The following is a 15728-nucleotide window of genomic DNA, read 5'->3' on the forward strand; positions in this document are numbered from 1 at the left end:
TATTTTTATTTCCATTTCTATAGGAGGTGGGTCAAAAGGATCTTGCTGTGATTTAAGTCATAGAGTGTTCTGCCTATGTTTTCCTCTAAGAATTTTGTAGTGTCTGGCCTTATGTTTAGGTCTTTAATCCATTTTGAGTTTATTTTTGTATATGGTATTAGGGAGCATTCTAATTTTATTCTTTTACATGTAGCTGTCCAGTTTTCCCAGCACCACTTATTGAAGAGGCTGTCTTTTCTCCATTATATATTCTTGCCTCCTTTTTCAAAGATAAGGTGATCATATGTGCGTGGGTTTATCTCCGGGCTTTCTATCCTGTTCAATTGATCTATGTTTCTGTTTATGTGCCAGTACCATACTGTCTTGATTACTGTAGCTTTGTAGTATAGTCTGAAGTCTGGGAGCCTGATTCCTCCAGCTCCATTTTTATTTCTCAAGAATGGCTATTCGGGGCCTTTTGTGTTTCCATACAAATTGTGAAATTTTTTGTTCTACTTCTGTGAAAAATGCCATAGGTAGTTGGATAAGGATTGCATTGAATCTATACATTGCTTTGTGTAGTATAGTCATTTTCATAATGTTGATTCTTTCAATCCAAGAACATGGTATATCTCTCCAACTGTTTGTATCATTTTTAATTTCTTACATCAGTGTCATAGTTTTCTGCATACAGGTCTTTTGTCTCCTTAGGTAGGTTTATTCCTTAGTATTTTATTCCTTTTGTTGCAATGGTAAATGGGAATGTTTCCTTAAATTCTCTTTCATATTTGTCATCATTAATATATAGGAATGCAAGAGATTTCTGTGCATTGATTTTGTATCCTGCTATTTTACCAAATTCATTGATAAGCTCTAGTAGTTTTCTGATAGCATCTTTAGGATTCTCTATGTATAGCATCATGTCATCTGTGAACAGTGACAGCTTTACTTCTTCTTTTCCAATTTGGATTCCTTTTATTTCTTTTTCTTCTCTGACTGTAATAGCTAAAACTTCCAAAACTATGTTGAATAAGAGTGGTGAGAGTGGACAACCTTGTCTTGTTCCTGATCTTAGAGGAAATGGTTTCAGTTTTTCACCATTGAGAACGATGTTTGCTGTGGGTTTGTCATATATGGCCTTTATTATGTTGAGGTAAGTTCCCTCTATGCCTACTTTCTGGAGGCTTTTTTTTTTTTATCATAAATGGGTGTTGAATTTTGTCAAAAGCTTTTTACGCATCTATTGAGATGATGATATGGTTTTTCTCTTTCAGTTTGTTAATATGGTTTATCACATTGATTGATTTGTGTATACTGAAGAATTCTTGCATTCCTGGGATAAACCCAATTTGATCATGGTGTATGATCCTTTTAATGTGCTGTTGGATTCCGTTTGCTAGTATTTTGTTGAGGATTTTTGCATCTATGTTCATCAGTGATATTGGCCTGTAGTTTTCTTTCTTTGTGACATCTTTGTCTGGTTCTGGTATCAGGGTGATGGTGGCCTCATAGAATGAGTTTGGGAGTGTTCCTCCCTCTGCTATATTTTGGAAAAGTTTGAGAAGGATAGGTGTTAGCTCTTCTCTAAATGTTTGATAGAATTCGCCTGTGAAGCCGTCTGGTCCTGGGCTTTTGTTTGTTGGAAGATTTTTAATCACAGTCTCAATTTCAGTGCTTGTGATTCGTCTGTTTATATTTTCTATTTCTTCCTGGTTCAGTGTCAGAAGGTTGTGCTTTTCTAAGAATTTGTCCATTTCTTCCAGGTTGCCCATTATATTGGCATATAGTTGCTAGTAGTAATCTCTCATGATCATTTGTATTTCTGCAGTGTCAGTTGTTACTTCTTTTCCATTTCTAATTCTATTGATTTGAGTCTTCTCCCTTTTTTTTTCTTGATGAGTCTGGCTAATGGTTTATTAATTTTGTTTATCTTCTGAAAGAAGCAGCTTTTAGTTTTATTGATCTTTGCTATCATTTCCTTCATTTCTTTTTCATTTATTTCTGATCTGATCTTTATGATTTCTTTCCTTCTGCTAAATTTGGTTTTTTTTTTTTTTTTTTGTTCTTCTTTCTGTAATTGCTTTAGGTTTAAGGTTAGGTTGTTTATTTAAGATGTTTCTTGTTTCTTGAGGTAGGATTGTATTGCTATAAACTTCCCTCTTAGAACTGTTTTTGCTGCATCCCATAGGTTTTGGGTCATCGTGTTTTCATTGTCATTTGTTTCTAGGTATTTTTTAATTTCCTCTTTGATTTCTTCAGTGATCTGTTAGTTATTAAGTAGTGTATTGTTTAGCCTCCATGTGTGTGTATTTTTTACAGAGTTTTTCGTGTGATATCTAGTCTCATATCATTGTAGTCGGAAAACATACTTGATATGATTTCAATTTTCTTAAATTTACCAGGCCTTGATTTGTGACCCAAGAAATGATCTATCCTGAAGAATGTTCCATGAGCACTTGAGAAGAAAGTGTATTCTGTTGTTTTTGGATAGAATGTCCTATAAATATCAATTAAGTCCATCTTGTTTGATGTATCATTTAAAGCTTGTGTTTCCTTATTTATTTTCATTTTGGGTGATCTGTCCATCAGTGAAAGTGGGGTGTTAAAGTCCCCTACTGTGAATGTGTTACTGTCTATTTCCCCTTTTATGGCTGTTAGCATTTGCCTTATGTATTGGGGTGCTCCTATGTTGGGTGCATAAATATTTACAATTGTTATATCTCCTTCTTGGATCGATCCCTTGATCATTATGTAGTGTCCTTCTTTGTCTCTTGTAATAGTCTTTATTTTAAAGTCTATTTTGTCTGATATGAGAATTGCTACACCAGTTTTCTTTTGATTTTCATTTGCATGGAATATCTTTTTCCATCCCCTCACTTTCAGTCTGTATGTGTCCCTGGGACTGAAGTGGGTCTCTTGTAGACAGCATATTTATGGGTCTTGTTTTCGTATCCATTCAGCCAGTCTATGTCTTTTGGTGGGAGCATTTAATCCATTTACATTTAAGGTAATTATCGATATGTATGTTCCCATTACCATTTTCTTAATTGTTTTGTGTTTGTTATTGTAGGTCTTTCTTTCTCTTGTGTTACCTGCCTAGAGAAGTTCCTTTAATATTTGTTGTTAAGCTGGTTTGGTGGTGCTGAATTCTCTTAGCTTTTGCTTGTCTCTAAAGCTTTTAATTTCTCCATCGAATTTGAACCAAATCCTTGTTGGGTAGAGTAATCTTGGTTGTAGGTTTTTCCCTTTCATCACTTTAGATATGTCTTGCCACTCTCTTCTGGCTTGCAGAGTTTCTGCTGAAAGATCAGCTGTTAACCTTATGGGGATTCCCTTGTGTGTTATTTGTTGTTTTTCCCTTGCTGCTTTTAATATTTTTTCTTTGTATTTAATTTTTGATAGTTTGATTAATATGTGTCTTGTCATGTTTCTCCTTGGATTTATCCTGTATGGGACTCTCTGTGCTTCCTAGACTTGATTTAAAATTTCCTTTCCCCTATTAGGGAAGTTTTCAGCTATAATCTCTTCTAATATTTTCTCAGTCCTTCTTTTTCTCTTCTTCTTCTGGGACCCCTATAATTTGACTGTTGTTGTGTTGAATGTTTTCCCAGAGGTCTCTAAGACTGTCCTCGATTCTTTTCATTCTTTTTTCTTTATTCTGCTCTTTAGTAGTTATTTCCACTATTTTATCTTCCAGGTCACTTATCCATTCTTCTGCTTCAGTTATTATTGATTCCTTCTAGAGAATTTCAAATTTCATTTACTGTGTTGTTCATCGTTGCTTTTTTGCTCTTTAGTTCTTCTAGGTCCTTGTTAAACATTTCTTTTATTTTCTCCATTCTATTTCCAAGATTTTGGATCATCTTTACTAACATTGCTCTGAATTCTTTTTCAGGTAGACTGCCTATTTCCTCTTCATTTGTTTGGTCTGGTGTGTTTTTACCTTGCTCCTTCGTCTGCTGCATATTTCTCTGTCTTCTCATTTTGCTTATCTTACTGTGTTTGGGGTCTCCTTTTTGCAGGCTGCAGGTTCATAGTTCCCATTGTTTTTGATGTCTGCCCCCAGTGGCTAACGTTGGTTCAGTGGGTTGTGTAGGCTTCCTGGTGGAGGGGACTAGTGCCTGTGTTCTGGTGGATGAGGCTGGATCTTGTTTTCCTGGTGGGCAGGACCATGTCTGGTGGTGTGTTTTGGGGTGTCTGTTACCTTATTATGATTTTAGGCAGCCTCTCTGCTAATGGGTGGGGTTGTGGTCCTGTCTTGCTTGTTGTTTGGCATAGGATGTCCAGCACTGTAGCTTGCTGGTCGTTGAGTGGAGCTGGGTCTTAACATTGAGATGGAGATCTCTGGGAGAGCTTTCGGTGTTTGATACTATGTGCAGCTGGGAGGTCTCTTGTGGACCAATGTACTGAACTCGGCTCTCTGACCTCAGAGGCACAGGCCTGACACCCGGCTGGAGCACCAAGGCCCTGTCAGCCACACATCTCAGAAGAAAAGGAAGAAAGAAAAAAAAAAACATAAAAAGAAAGTTATTAAAATAAAAAGTAATTAAGAAAGAGAAAATAAGGAAAGAAGAGAGCAACGAAACCAAAAAACAAATCCACCAATGACAACAAGTGCTAAAAACTATACTAAAAAAAAAAAGGACAGACAGAACCTTAGGACAAATGGTAAAAGCAAAGCTACACAGACAAAATCACACAGAGAAGCATATACGTACACACTCACAAAAAGAGAAAAAGTAAACAAAATGTCTATGTACAAAAAAAAAAAAAGGAAGAGAGCAACCAAATCAATAAACTAATCTACCAATGATAATAATCTCTAAATGTTAAACTAAGATAAACATAAAACTGGAAAGCAGTCAGTCGCATACAGCAAACCCCAAGTCTACAGTTGCTCCCAAAGTCCACCGCCTCAATTTTGGGATGATTCGTTGTCTATTCAGGTATTCCACAGATGCAGGTACATCAAGTTGGTCGTGGAGTTTTTCTTTTTTCTTTTTTTTTTTTTTGCGGTACGCGTGCCTCTCACTGTTGTGGCCTCTCCCATTGCGGAGCACAGGCTCCGGACGCGCAGGCTCAGTGGCCATGGCTCATGGGCCCAGCCGCTCCACGGCACGTGGGATCTTCCCGGACCGGGGCACAAACCCGTGTCCCCTGCATCGGCAGGCGGATTCTCAACCACTGCGACACCAGGGAAGCCCAATCGTGGAGTTTTAATCCGCTGTTCCTTAGGCTGCTGGGAGAAATTTCCCTTTCTGTTCAGCTTTGGATTCGGCCCCGCCTCTGTGTGTAGGTCGCCTGAGGGCGTCTGTTCTTTGCTCAGACAGGACAGGGTTAAAGGAGCAGCTGATTCGGGGGCTCTGGCTCACTCAGGCCGGGGGGAGGGAGGGGTACGAATGCGGGGCGAGCCTGTGGCGGCAGAGGCCGGCAGGATGTTGCACCAGCCTGAGGCGCACTGTGCGTTCTGCCGGGGAAGTTGTCCCTGGATCCCGGGACCCTGGCAGTGGTGGGCTGCACAGGCTCCCAGGCAGGGAGGTGTGGATAGTGACCTGTGCTTGCACACAGGCTTCTTGGTGGCTGCAGCAGCAGCCTTAGCATCTCATGCCCGTCTCTGGGGTCTGCGCTGAGAGCCGCGGCTCGTGCCAGTCTCTGGAGCTCGTTTAGGCCGTGCTCTGAATGCCCTCTCCTCGCGCACCCCCCTGAAACAATGGTCTCTTACCTCTTCGGCAGCTGCAGACTTTTTCCCGGACTCCCTCCCGGCTAGCCGTGGCGCACTAGCCCCCTTCAGGCTGTGTTCACGCCGCCAACCCCAGTCCTCTCCCTGAGATCCGACCTCCAAAGCCCGAGCCTCAGCTCCCAGCCCCGCCCGCCCTGGCGGGTGAGCAGACAAGCTTCTTGGGCTGGTGAGTGCTGGTCAGCACCGATCCTCAGTGTGGGAATCTCTCTGCTTTGCCCTGTGCATGCCTGTTGCTGAGCTCTTCTCCATGGCTCTGAAGCTTCCCCCAACCCGCCCCAGTGAAGGGGCTTCCTAGTGTGTGGAAACCTTTCCTCCTTCACAGCTCCTTCCCACTGGTGCAGGTCCCATCCCTATTCTTTTGTCTCTGTTTATTCTTTTTTTCTTTTGCCCTACCCAGGTATGTGGGGACTCTCTTGCCTTTTGGGAGGTCTGAGGTCTTCTGCCAGCGTTCAATAGGTGCTCTGTAGGAGTTGTTCCACATGTAGATGTATTTCTGATGTATTTGTGGGGAGGAAGTTGATCTCCACGTCTTACTCCTCTGCCATCTTGAAGGTCTCCCCTGTTCCTTAGATCTTAGAGGTACCATGATGGGCACTGAGAAGATGCTCCAGGTGACAGCTGGTGTTTGTCTCTCAGGAGATCAGCCAAAGAGAGAAATATCTCCATGCAGATTTTCCTGCCTTTGCCTCCATGTTGCCCTAGTGATCACAAAATTGAAATAAATGTGCCTTTCTTGATAAACCACAGGAAAGGGAGATAATAGGTAAGAATTGTTACACCTGGTAGCTCAAATTCACCTCCAACCTCTGTCTGGTCAGCTGCTGAGGGGGAGGGAGCATTCCTAAAAGACAAAGCATCACATGAGACCGTCCTGCCAATGCCACAAAACCCGAGGTTCTGAGAAGCCAGGCCTTGCTGGTCTTGGCTACTGACCTGTGGCACTCTGGGGTCAGCAGCCACTGGGACAAACGATAACTGATCCAAGGATCTGGTTAACCAAACTCTACAATAACTGCTGGCCGCAATTCAATGGTGTGTGTCTGGATTTCCGTAGCATCATCTTCCGGGATCTAAATTGCATGGTTGTATAGCCAGAAGTGTCCAAGTTTGTCAGAACTTCTTAGGGAGTCATCCAATGGTGACTTCAAAATTTCTATCTGAGGTGGGGGGCTTTGGGGCAGCAATCAGATTGAAAGGGTTTTGCACTGAAGCTGTATTCGTATAGGTCTTGCTATGACTGAGAAAGCCTCAGTTGACCATATCAAAGAAAAGTGGTGGTGGGAGTGGGCTGATGGAGACTTGGGGTGTGTATGAGTAAGGTGACCCACTCCCCAACCAGTTTGTGCTGTTGCCAGCAGTCAGCCGACTGTCTATTTGGGAGACATCCCTAATATCCGCATTAGAGGTGGAGAAATTCCATGGTCAGTTTGAGGAAAGGATTATGGCCACTGTATAGCTTCATTTTACAAAAGTTCTGCCTCCAAGTTCTCTTTCTCTGCTCTCCTCTTTCCTACTATATTCTCTATGATGTGGGCCCTCATATCCCCGGTGCTGTCCATTCTCCTGAATTTTCACCACAATCTGGGCAATGATGTTGTTCTGACCTATTCTTTTCACAGAAGAATAGTATTGCTGGACAGAGGATGGTCTTAAGCCACCTTTTGTCAGCATCCTTGTGTCCTCAGCCACCACTCAGCCAATGAGACTGACCCTCAGAGTCCTTTGTATGTTCTTGCCCGAGGTCCTTCTAGTTTGAAAAGTCTTTGGCTCAACTTTCTCATTTGTAGTTGAGGAAACTGCTTCTCAAGGAGGTTAAGTGTCTTTCTCTCAGAAACACAGCCATTTAGGAAGGACAGTCTTTTATATCAGTACATGAAATTATGTAAAAACACACGCTGGGACCTCATTATTCTCCACTGCATGGGATTTGGTAAGAGGCGGTTGAGTGACATGTGTTTGCCTGCCTGACTTCCTTTTCCTTTCTTGTGTTAATGGTGCCCAGATTTCCTTGTGGGACTTCCATTTTCCCCAGTGCGTGCTGGCTTTTTAGGGCTGTCAGTCAAAGTGCCTGAACCAATCCTGGACAAGTGCTGGGCAGTCAGACTCGTTGGGAGCCCTGAATCCTGAGTAGGAATGACACAGGGAAAATGTCTGGGTTCCATATTTATCTCAGCAGTAGGGCCTCCATGAGCTGTCAATCATCCTCAGTTCCCCAGACCCTTACAATTTTTTTTTTGCGGTACGCGGGCCTCTCACTGTTGTGGCCTCTCCCGTTGCGGAGCCCAGGCTCCGGACGCGCAGGCTCAGCGGCCATGGCTCATGGGCCCAGCCGCTCCGCGGCATGTGGGATCTTCCCGGACCGGGGCACGAATCCGTGTCCCCTGCATCGGCAGGTGGACTCTCAACCACTGTGCCACCAGGGTAGCCCTCGCCAGACCCTTAGAGAGGGTCTGATTTTGACCTTTCCAGGGCCAATGGATCAGCTTTACATTCCATCCTGCAAGCCATCCTGTATCTTTCCAACAGATTTCCATTTTGTTTAAGAGAGGTGGTTTTGCTTGCTTGCACCAAATACTCTAACTGGTAGAGTAGTAGTCCATTATCCTAAGTAATGGACTTTTAAAGTGAAATTGTTGTTTTTGGGTTGTACTTTATCACGGCGTTCAGAGACAAGATGGCTGAGCATGGAGAGAGCCAGATTCATGGTCTGCGTCAAGCATCCATGCTAGGTTGTCCCGGATCCTCTCGCATTCACTGTCTCTAAAGACAATGCCCCAACCAAGATTCTAAGCTCTTTTGGCTAACACAGAGCCCCTGATGCATGAATAATGCCAAAGTTAATTTTCTTAACGTCTACCTTTGGTTTTCTCAGATCGAAAAGCCATTCCCTGCTGTACGATTCCTTTGGCTACATTCAAATTTTAGCTTTGAGTTTGTTTGCTTCCACCCTTTTCTGGTCAGTTTGGTTAGGTAACTCAGTCACTTACGGCTGAACACCCTCATTTGCTTGCTCAGAAAGCTTGGAAGGAGGGGAGAGAAGAATGAGTCCAGGAACAGTTTGTGACAGATATTAGACCTCTGAGCTGTGCAATTGCGACATTGTTCCCAGCAATACAAATGTGGCTGAGCGGTCCAGACGCAGCAGAGTCTAAGCCTAACCTGCCGGCGGGGGAGATTAATGACGCTGAATGTAATCTGCGTCTGGCCCTGTAAGTCAAAGCTCCTGCCCGTGATTCTGGATGGTTTTGTCAGTTACTTGTCACTGTCAGTACTCCTGACGATGTGCACAGGGGCATCTGCTCAAAATAACACTGGATTCAAGGAGCAAGGAGCTGGAGAGGGGACTTCACCAGTTCCCACCCAAACATAGAGATGCCATCAGAATCCACCTTGACTACTCTCTTCTCTTCCTCTTTAACGCATGAGTGATCAGCTAAGAGTAGGGTTGGGCTCCAGAGGGCAGGGGGCTCTGTGCGTCCTGGGGGTCCCAGCCTGCTACCTCAGAGGGGCCAGGCAGAAAACGGAGTGCCAAGGTAAGTCGCTAGAGAAGGATTCTGTATAGGTAGTGGCCTTTGGGCATGTGTAGAATTCAGGTCTACCAATTAAGGTGGGAAAAGTTATTCCAGACAGAGATGAATGCCAGCTAGTTATATGGTTATTTAGTTGTACTGTCTCAATTGGTTCTATATAGTTTTCTATATCCCTCTCGAGGGTTATTAAAATTTCAAAAGCAAAGGTCTTAGAGTGGCTTTTCTCAGGGTCTTCTAGCATGGTGACAGACACTTGGAATATGCTAGGTAAAAAGGTGTACCTGGGCTGGGCTATATTCAGATGGTGAATGTCCTTCCCTCTGCTGACCCGTGACCTTAACTTTGACCTGTTGGGGCCAAGCTGCAGCCAAGAACACGGCTAATTGATCGCTTTTCACTCCAACAGCTCTTGTAAGATGGACCAAGAGTGTGTATTTATCATAAACCCATGTAGAATTCTGCTTCTTTTCTCCTTCAGTTGCCAAGCAGCTGTCAGGCTCCACTGACTCCAAGGCAATTGCTAGGCCTCCCACTTACAGGGTGAGTCACTAACAACTTCTGAGTGATTCCCAGTGAGCCAGTCTCCCGAAATGTGATTTTGAATTAAAAGTTCACACGTTGCTTGGAAGGAACATGGTAGTCATGGTCATAGAGACAGAGGAGGAAATGGTAGATGTTGGCTTCTGGCAGTAGTTGGGTGGGGCGTGAATTGGAAATCTTTCCAGCTAGATGGAAGGGCAAAGCTCAGCACATAAATATTTCACTTTAATGCTCGCCTAAACCCAAGCTGCACCCCAGAGTTCTCCGATTCCTGGGATGAGCTAGCAGGTGGTGGGCTTTATAGTGTTGATATGTTCGATTTAGAAGAAAGGAGATGGAAACAAACCCAGACTGCCACCTGAAAAGTTGTGGGCTGGTGGGTGGATCCAAGCTCTCCCGAAATCACCCTTGCAATATTGGCCCTAAGGAAATGAAGATTTCTGCTGCAATGCGGGGAGTTCGCTGATTAGGGATTCATTTCGTAAGTATTGCCCTCTCTGGAAAGCGTCTGCTGAGGAGGCAGGAGGATAGGGCTGTTACCTGTGCCTAGTACCTTAAAGTGAATTAACTTATCAGATCACGTTTATTCCTTAGCAGGGCAGGAAGATGGTGGGAGTCGGAAGGAACAGAGGAAAATGAACATTTATTAGGGACCTATGATGTGCCAAGAATAGTACCCACATATCTCATTTAATCCTCACATCTGTGTGTAAGCACTTTATTTGACCTCAGAGACAGGGGGTTGAGTTAATGACACCTCATTGTTGGTCAGTGCAATGTTACCTTTCTTGTTCACTTATCTTTATACGTTTTTATCTTATTCTCTATGTCCATTTTCCTAATGGCAACCAGTCTAATATGTTTGATGTATGTCCTTTTATTTGTATTATTTTTTTTTGTTTAGCTTTTTATTTTATTTATTTACTTATGGTTGAGCTGGGTCTTCGTTGCTGCACAGGGCTTTCTCTAGTTATGGCGAGCGGGGTGCTGTGCAGGCTTCTCATTGCAGTGGCTTCTCTTGTTGCGGAGCACAGGCTATAGGTGAGTGGGCTTCGGTAGTTGTGGCTCATGGGCTCAGTAGTTGTGGCTCGCGGGCTCTAGAGCGCAGGCTCCATAGTTGTGGCGCACGGGCTTAGTTGCTCTGTGGCATGTGGGATCTTCCTGGGCCAGGGCTCGAACCCATGTCCCCTGCATTGGCAGGCGGATTCTTAACCACTGTGCCATCAGGGAAGCCCCATGTGTGTTTGTATTTTAAACATACATAAATGGTGTTGTAGATATCCTGTTTCATTCTTTTTTTCACTTACTACTAATTTTTCTTTAATTAAAAAAGGTTTTTTTTTTCGGCCACACCACACGTGGGATCTTAGTTCCCCGACCAGGGATCAAACCCCTGCCCCTTGCATTGGAAGGGCAGAGTCTTGACCACTGGACTGCCAGGAAAGTCCCACTCACCACTATTTAAAAAACTTTTTACTATGCAAAAATTTCAAACATTTTCAAAAGTAGAATAGGATTGTGAATTCCAATGTACCCATCACTCAAAGTCAGATGTAAACTTGAGGCCAATTTTATTTCATTTATACCCCGACCCATTCCTACTCTTCATAGATTACTCTGAAGTAAGTCCCAGCCTCATATTATTTCATCAACAAATATTTTTCTATGAACCTCTAAAATAGTCATTATAATACATAATAATTATGTCATATTATCATACCTAAAAAATTAGACATAATCATTTATATCATCAACATTCAGTCAGTGTTCAAATTTTCCCTATTTTCTCATAATGTTTTTAGCTGTTTGAATCAAGATTCAAATAAGATTTACACATTGTGATGGGTTGATATGTCTCCTGTCTCTTTTAATATATGGGTCTGCCCTCCATTTCTAAAAATTTATTTACTGAATAAATTTATCTTTGTGAAGTTTTCCATAGTCTGCATTCTGCTAACTGTGTCCCTGTGGTGTTGTTTAAGGTGTTCCTCTGCCCTGTATATTCCCTGTAACTTGGTTGTAAGATCTAGAAACTTGATTGGATTCAGGTTAAGTTTTTTTGCAAGAAATACTTCATAGGTGAAGTTACAGACTTCTGTCAAGAGGCACCTAGTGTTTGGTTGTTTTTTTTTTTCCTTAAAATTTTTTTTTATTGAAATATAGCTGATTTACAATGTTGTGTTAGTTTCAAGTTTCAGGTTACAGCAAAGTGATTCAATTATATATATATGATATATATATATATCACATATATATATATGAGATATATATATATATATATAGATAGATAGATAGATAGATAGTGGGAAGCAGCCGCATAGCACAGGGAGATCAGCTCGGTGCTTTGTGACCACCTATAGGGGTGGGATAGGGAGGGTGGGAGGGAGATGCAAGAGGGAGGGGATATGGGGATTTATGTATACATATAGCTGATTCACTTTGTTATAAAGCAGAAACTAACACACCATTGTAAAGCAATTATCCTCCAATAAAGATGTTAAAAAGACCCATATATATATGGTTGTTTCTTTTTGTGATATTAGCAGTGATGATAATCAGTGAGTTCACTAGGGGTTTTCAAGTGATGATAATCTAATTCTGTCATTCCTTCTTCATTTATTAGCTGAAATAGTTCTATAAAGAGAAACAGTTACCTTCAGATAGAGTTTGTATAGGAAAGGCAAGATAAATGCTTGATTTTTATTAGTTTTCAAAATAATGAGTTAGTTTCTGTAAAGATAAATCAATAAGGTTTTAAAAATAATATTTTAAACTCATGGATTTCCTTGATTATTTCAATTGTTTGCAGTTATCCATCTTGGTGATTAAATTGTCCTATCTTTGGCAAACAGGAGCCTCTACAAGCTGGTTTCTTTCAGTCATTTTTGCCATCACTTCATTATGCTTTGATAGCTTTCTTGCTGCTGGTAGAATAAGATGGTCCTGGCTCATATTATAAACTTATTGCCTCAGACCTGGAGTCATTCATTTCTTCAGGGAGCCCTGGTTCTGATTAGTGGGAGACCGTATTAGATGCCACAGCCTGGGTGCTAGAAGCACTATGTTTTTATACTTTATCCATATTTCCGGGTGCACTTTTCCCCAGTCTGCTGCTTTTTTAAAAAAAATTATTTTTATTTGTTTATTTTTGGCCACGTTGGGCCTTTGCTGCTGTGCGTGGGCTTTTCTCTAGTTGCAGGGAGTGGGGGCTACTCTTCGTTGTGGTGCACGGGCTTCTCATTGTGGTGGCTTCTCATGTTGCGAAGCACAGGCTCTAGGCGTGGGTGCTTCAGTAGTTGTGGCACGTGGGCTCAGTAGTTGTGGCTCGCGGGCTCTAGAGTGCAGGCTCAGTAGTTGTGGTGCATGGGCTTAGTTGCTCCGTGACATGTGGGATCTTCCCAGACCAGGGATCGAACCCGTGTCCCCTGCATTGGCAGGAGGATTCTCAACCACTGAGCCACCAGGGAAGTCCCCCCAAGTCTGCTTCTTCTAAGTGCTGTGCAACATTCCACAGCGTGCAGTCTCTACACTGTGCAAACCCGCTTCTCCAATGATGGAGACCAAGATGGCTGCCAGCTCCCTGCTGCCGCAAACAACACGACAAGGAGCTTCCTTGAATACATCCTCTTATGGATCTATATGAGAATCGTTTTTTTCTTTTAGGTCAATGTTATTATCCCTATTTTATTGGAGGAAGCCACCATGCAGTTTGGAATGAGAAAGAAGTTGGGGAAAGAGGAAAGAGGGAGGGTGTAGAAAGGGGAGATGGGGCCCAGGGCAGAGTGGGGCAGTTTATTTTTTATGTATTTATTTATTTGTTTAAAATTTATTTTTGGCTGCCTTTTTAAAAAAAGATATTTATTTATTTGGTCGCACCAGGTCTTAGCTGTGGTATGAGAACTCTTAGTTGCAGCAAGCAAGTGGGATCTTAGTTCCCCAACGAGGGATCAAACCCAGGTCCCCTGAATTGGAAGGTGGTGTCTTAACCCCTGGACCACCAGGGAAGTCCCTAGAGTGGGGCAGTTTAGAAACTATGTTTCGCTTGTGTGTCTCTTGAGCAAGCGTTGCTCATTCTCTTGGGGTCCTGGTGTCATGGGTCCTGGAGGAAGGACGGGTCAGGCTTGGCATCCTCCTAGTTCCTCAGGATGCTTCCTTGCCTTTCTTCATGAGTCAAAAAGTCCCAGAGCTCTAAGGCTCATGCCATTGGGATATCTCAAGCTCTACAGTTGTACCTGTCATCCACATTTTGGGGTTTCTTCTGCACGTTCACTGAGGGTTTTGGCAGGTAACTCTGCATCTTCTTCTCCATGTCATCACTTGCCATCACCCTGGTCAACTTCATCATCCATACGGATGACCTATTCTGTACCACAGCCTCTCAAAGTCTTGGTCTCCTTTATACCAACACCACACTCTTTTCCACTTCAGAGGCTTGTTCCCATGGCTACACCATGAGAGAGACCAGCCAGGGCAAAGTCTTGGTGGCTTAGAAAGAAGGCCATTACATCTACAGCACAGTGTAGAGCCCACGGTGCAAGATGAGGCCCCAGGGTTAGGCAGGGCCCCCTCCCTCAGAACTTTGTAGGTCATCTTAGAGATATTCGCCTCTATTCTAAGAGAAATAAGAAGCTTCTGAAAGGCTTTAAATGTGGCAGAGAGGGTGGTATGGTTTGGTGATGGTGATGTGATCAAATTTGTATATTGAAAGAGCTGGGGCTTCCCTGGTGATCCAGTGGTTAAGACTCCGGGCTTCCAGTGTAGGGGATGCGAGTTTGATCCCTGGTTGGGGAATGAAGGTCTCACACGCTGCGCAGCGCGGCCAAAAAAAAAAAAAAGAAAAGGAACAAGCTGGCCGGTGAGGAGGCTGTTGCTACGATCCAGTGAGAGTTAAGGGCAAAGACAAGTTGGCTACCTTGGGTCATCTTTAGGAGTAAAAATCACCAGGATCTGCTACTGATTTGGAAATGGAAGGAAAGAGGGAAGAAGAAGTCAAGTGTGATTCCCAGGTTTGCAGCTTGCCTGACAGGGTAGCAGGTGGGGCCATTCCCTGGGCAGGGGACCATGGGGAGAGGGCTTGAAGTCGGGTGTGATGGAGTGGAATGTATACAGGTTGGGGGGGATCACACACACGCTATTAGATGTGTTGAGTATGAGAAGCCTTTGGAACCAGCCGGTGAAGATTTGAGTCGGGGGTGGGGGGTGGCTGCACAGGTCTGGAGCTCAGCGGGGACGTCTGGGCTGAAGAGGGGACTTGGGCATCGTTAGTGCGTAGGTGGAAATTAAGCTGCAGTGTGGCTGAGATGCCCAAAGAGGGAAGTCAGGGGAGTGGAGAAGAGGGCCTGGGCCCCAGCCTTGAGGACACCAGTGTTTAGTGGTTCTGTGGAGGAGAACGGACATGCAAAGGGACCAGAAGGAGCCACCAGAGATGCAGGGAGAGATGCAGAGAGCACGGTGTCATTCATGGAGGCCACGGGAAGAACGAATTTCAAGAAGGGCATCTATCTCTGCTGAGAGAGAGAGGTCAGGAAAGATGAGGAATGAAAAACGTCTGCTAAATTTAGCAATGTGGAGTCGTGAGTAAGCTTAGGAAGTGCTGTTTCACTGAGGAGGTGGGCCAGAGCCTGGTGAGGTCAAGGAGAGTGTGGGATGTGAGAAGGAACAGAGGAACTTCTGGGAAGGTGATTTCAGGGGCTGGGATGACTCTACTGTGGGACATGGTTAACCCCATTCCCCTGCTTCCTGCCAGGAATCTGGATGTGATGTCCTGCTGGACAGCAGCCGTTTTGGGACCACAAGGAGGAGAAGGCCTAGACGCCTCAGTCCCAGCACCTTAAGCTGCTGGACCAGCCCCAACTCTCGCCCACCTCTGGGTGTTTCTTTTTTTTTTTTTTTTTTTTTTTTGTGGTACACGGGCCTCTCACTGTTGTGGCCTCTCCTGT

Source organism: Phocoena phocoena, chromosome 2 (assembly GCF_963924675.1).
Source record: "Phocoena phocoena chromosome 2, mPhoPho1.1, whole genome shotgun sequence".
Lineage (NCBI taxonomy): Eukaryota > Metazoa > Chordata > Mammalia > Artiodactyla > Phocoenidae > Phocoena > Phocoena phocoena.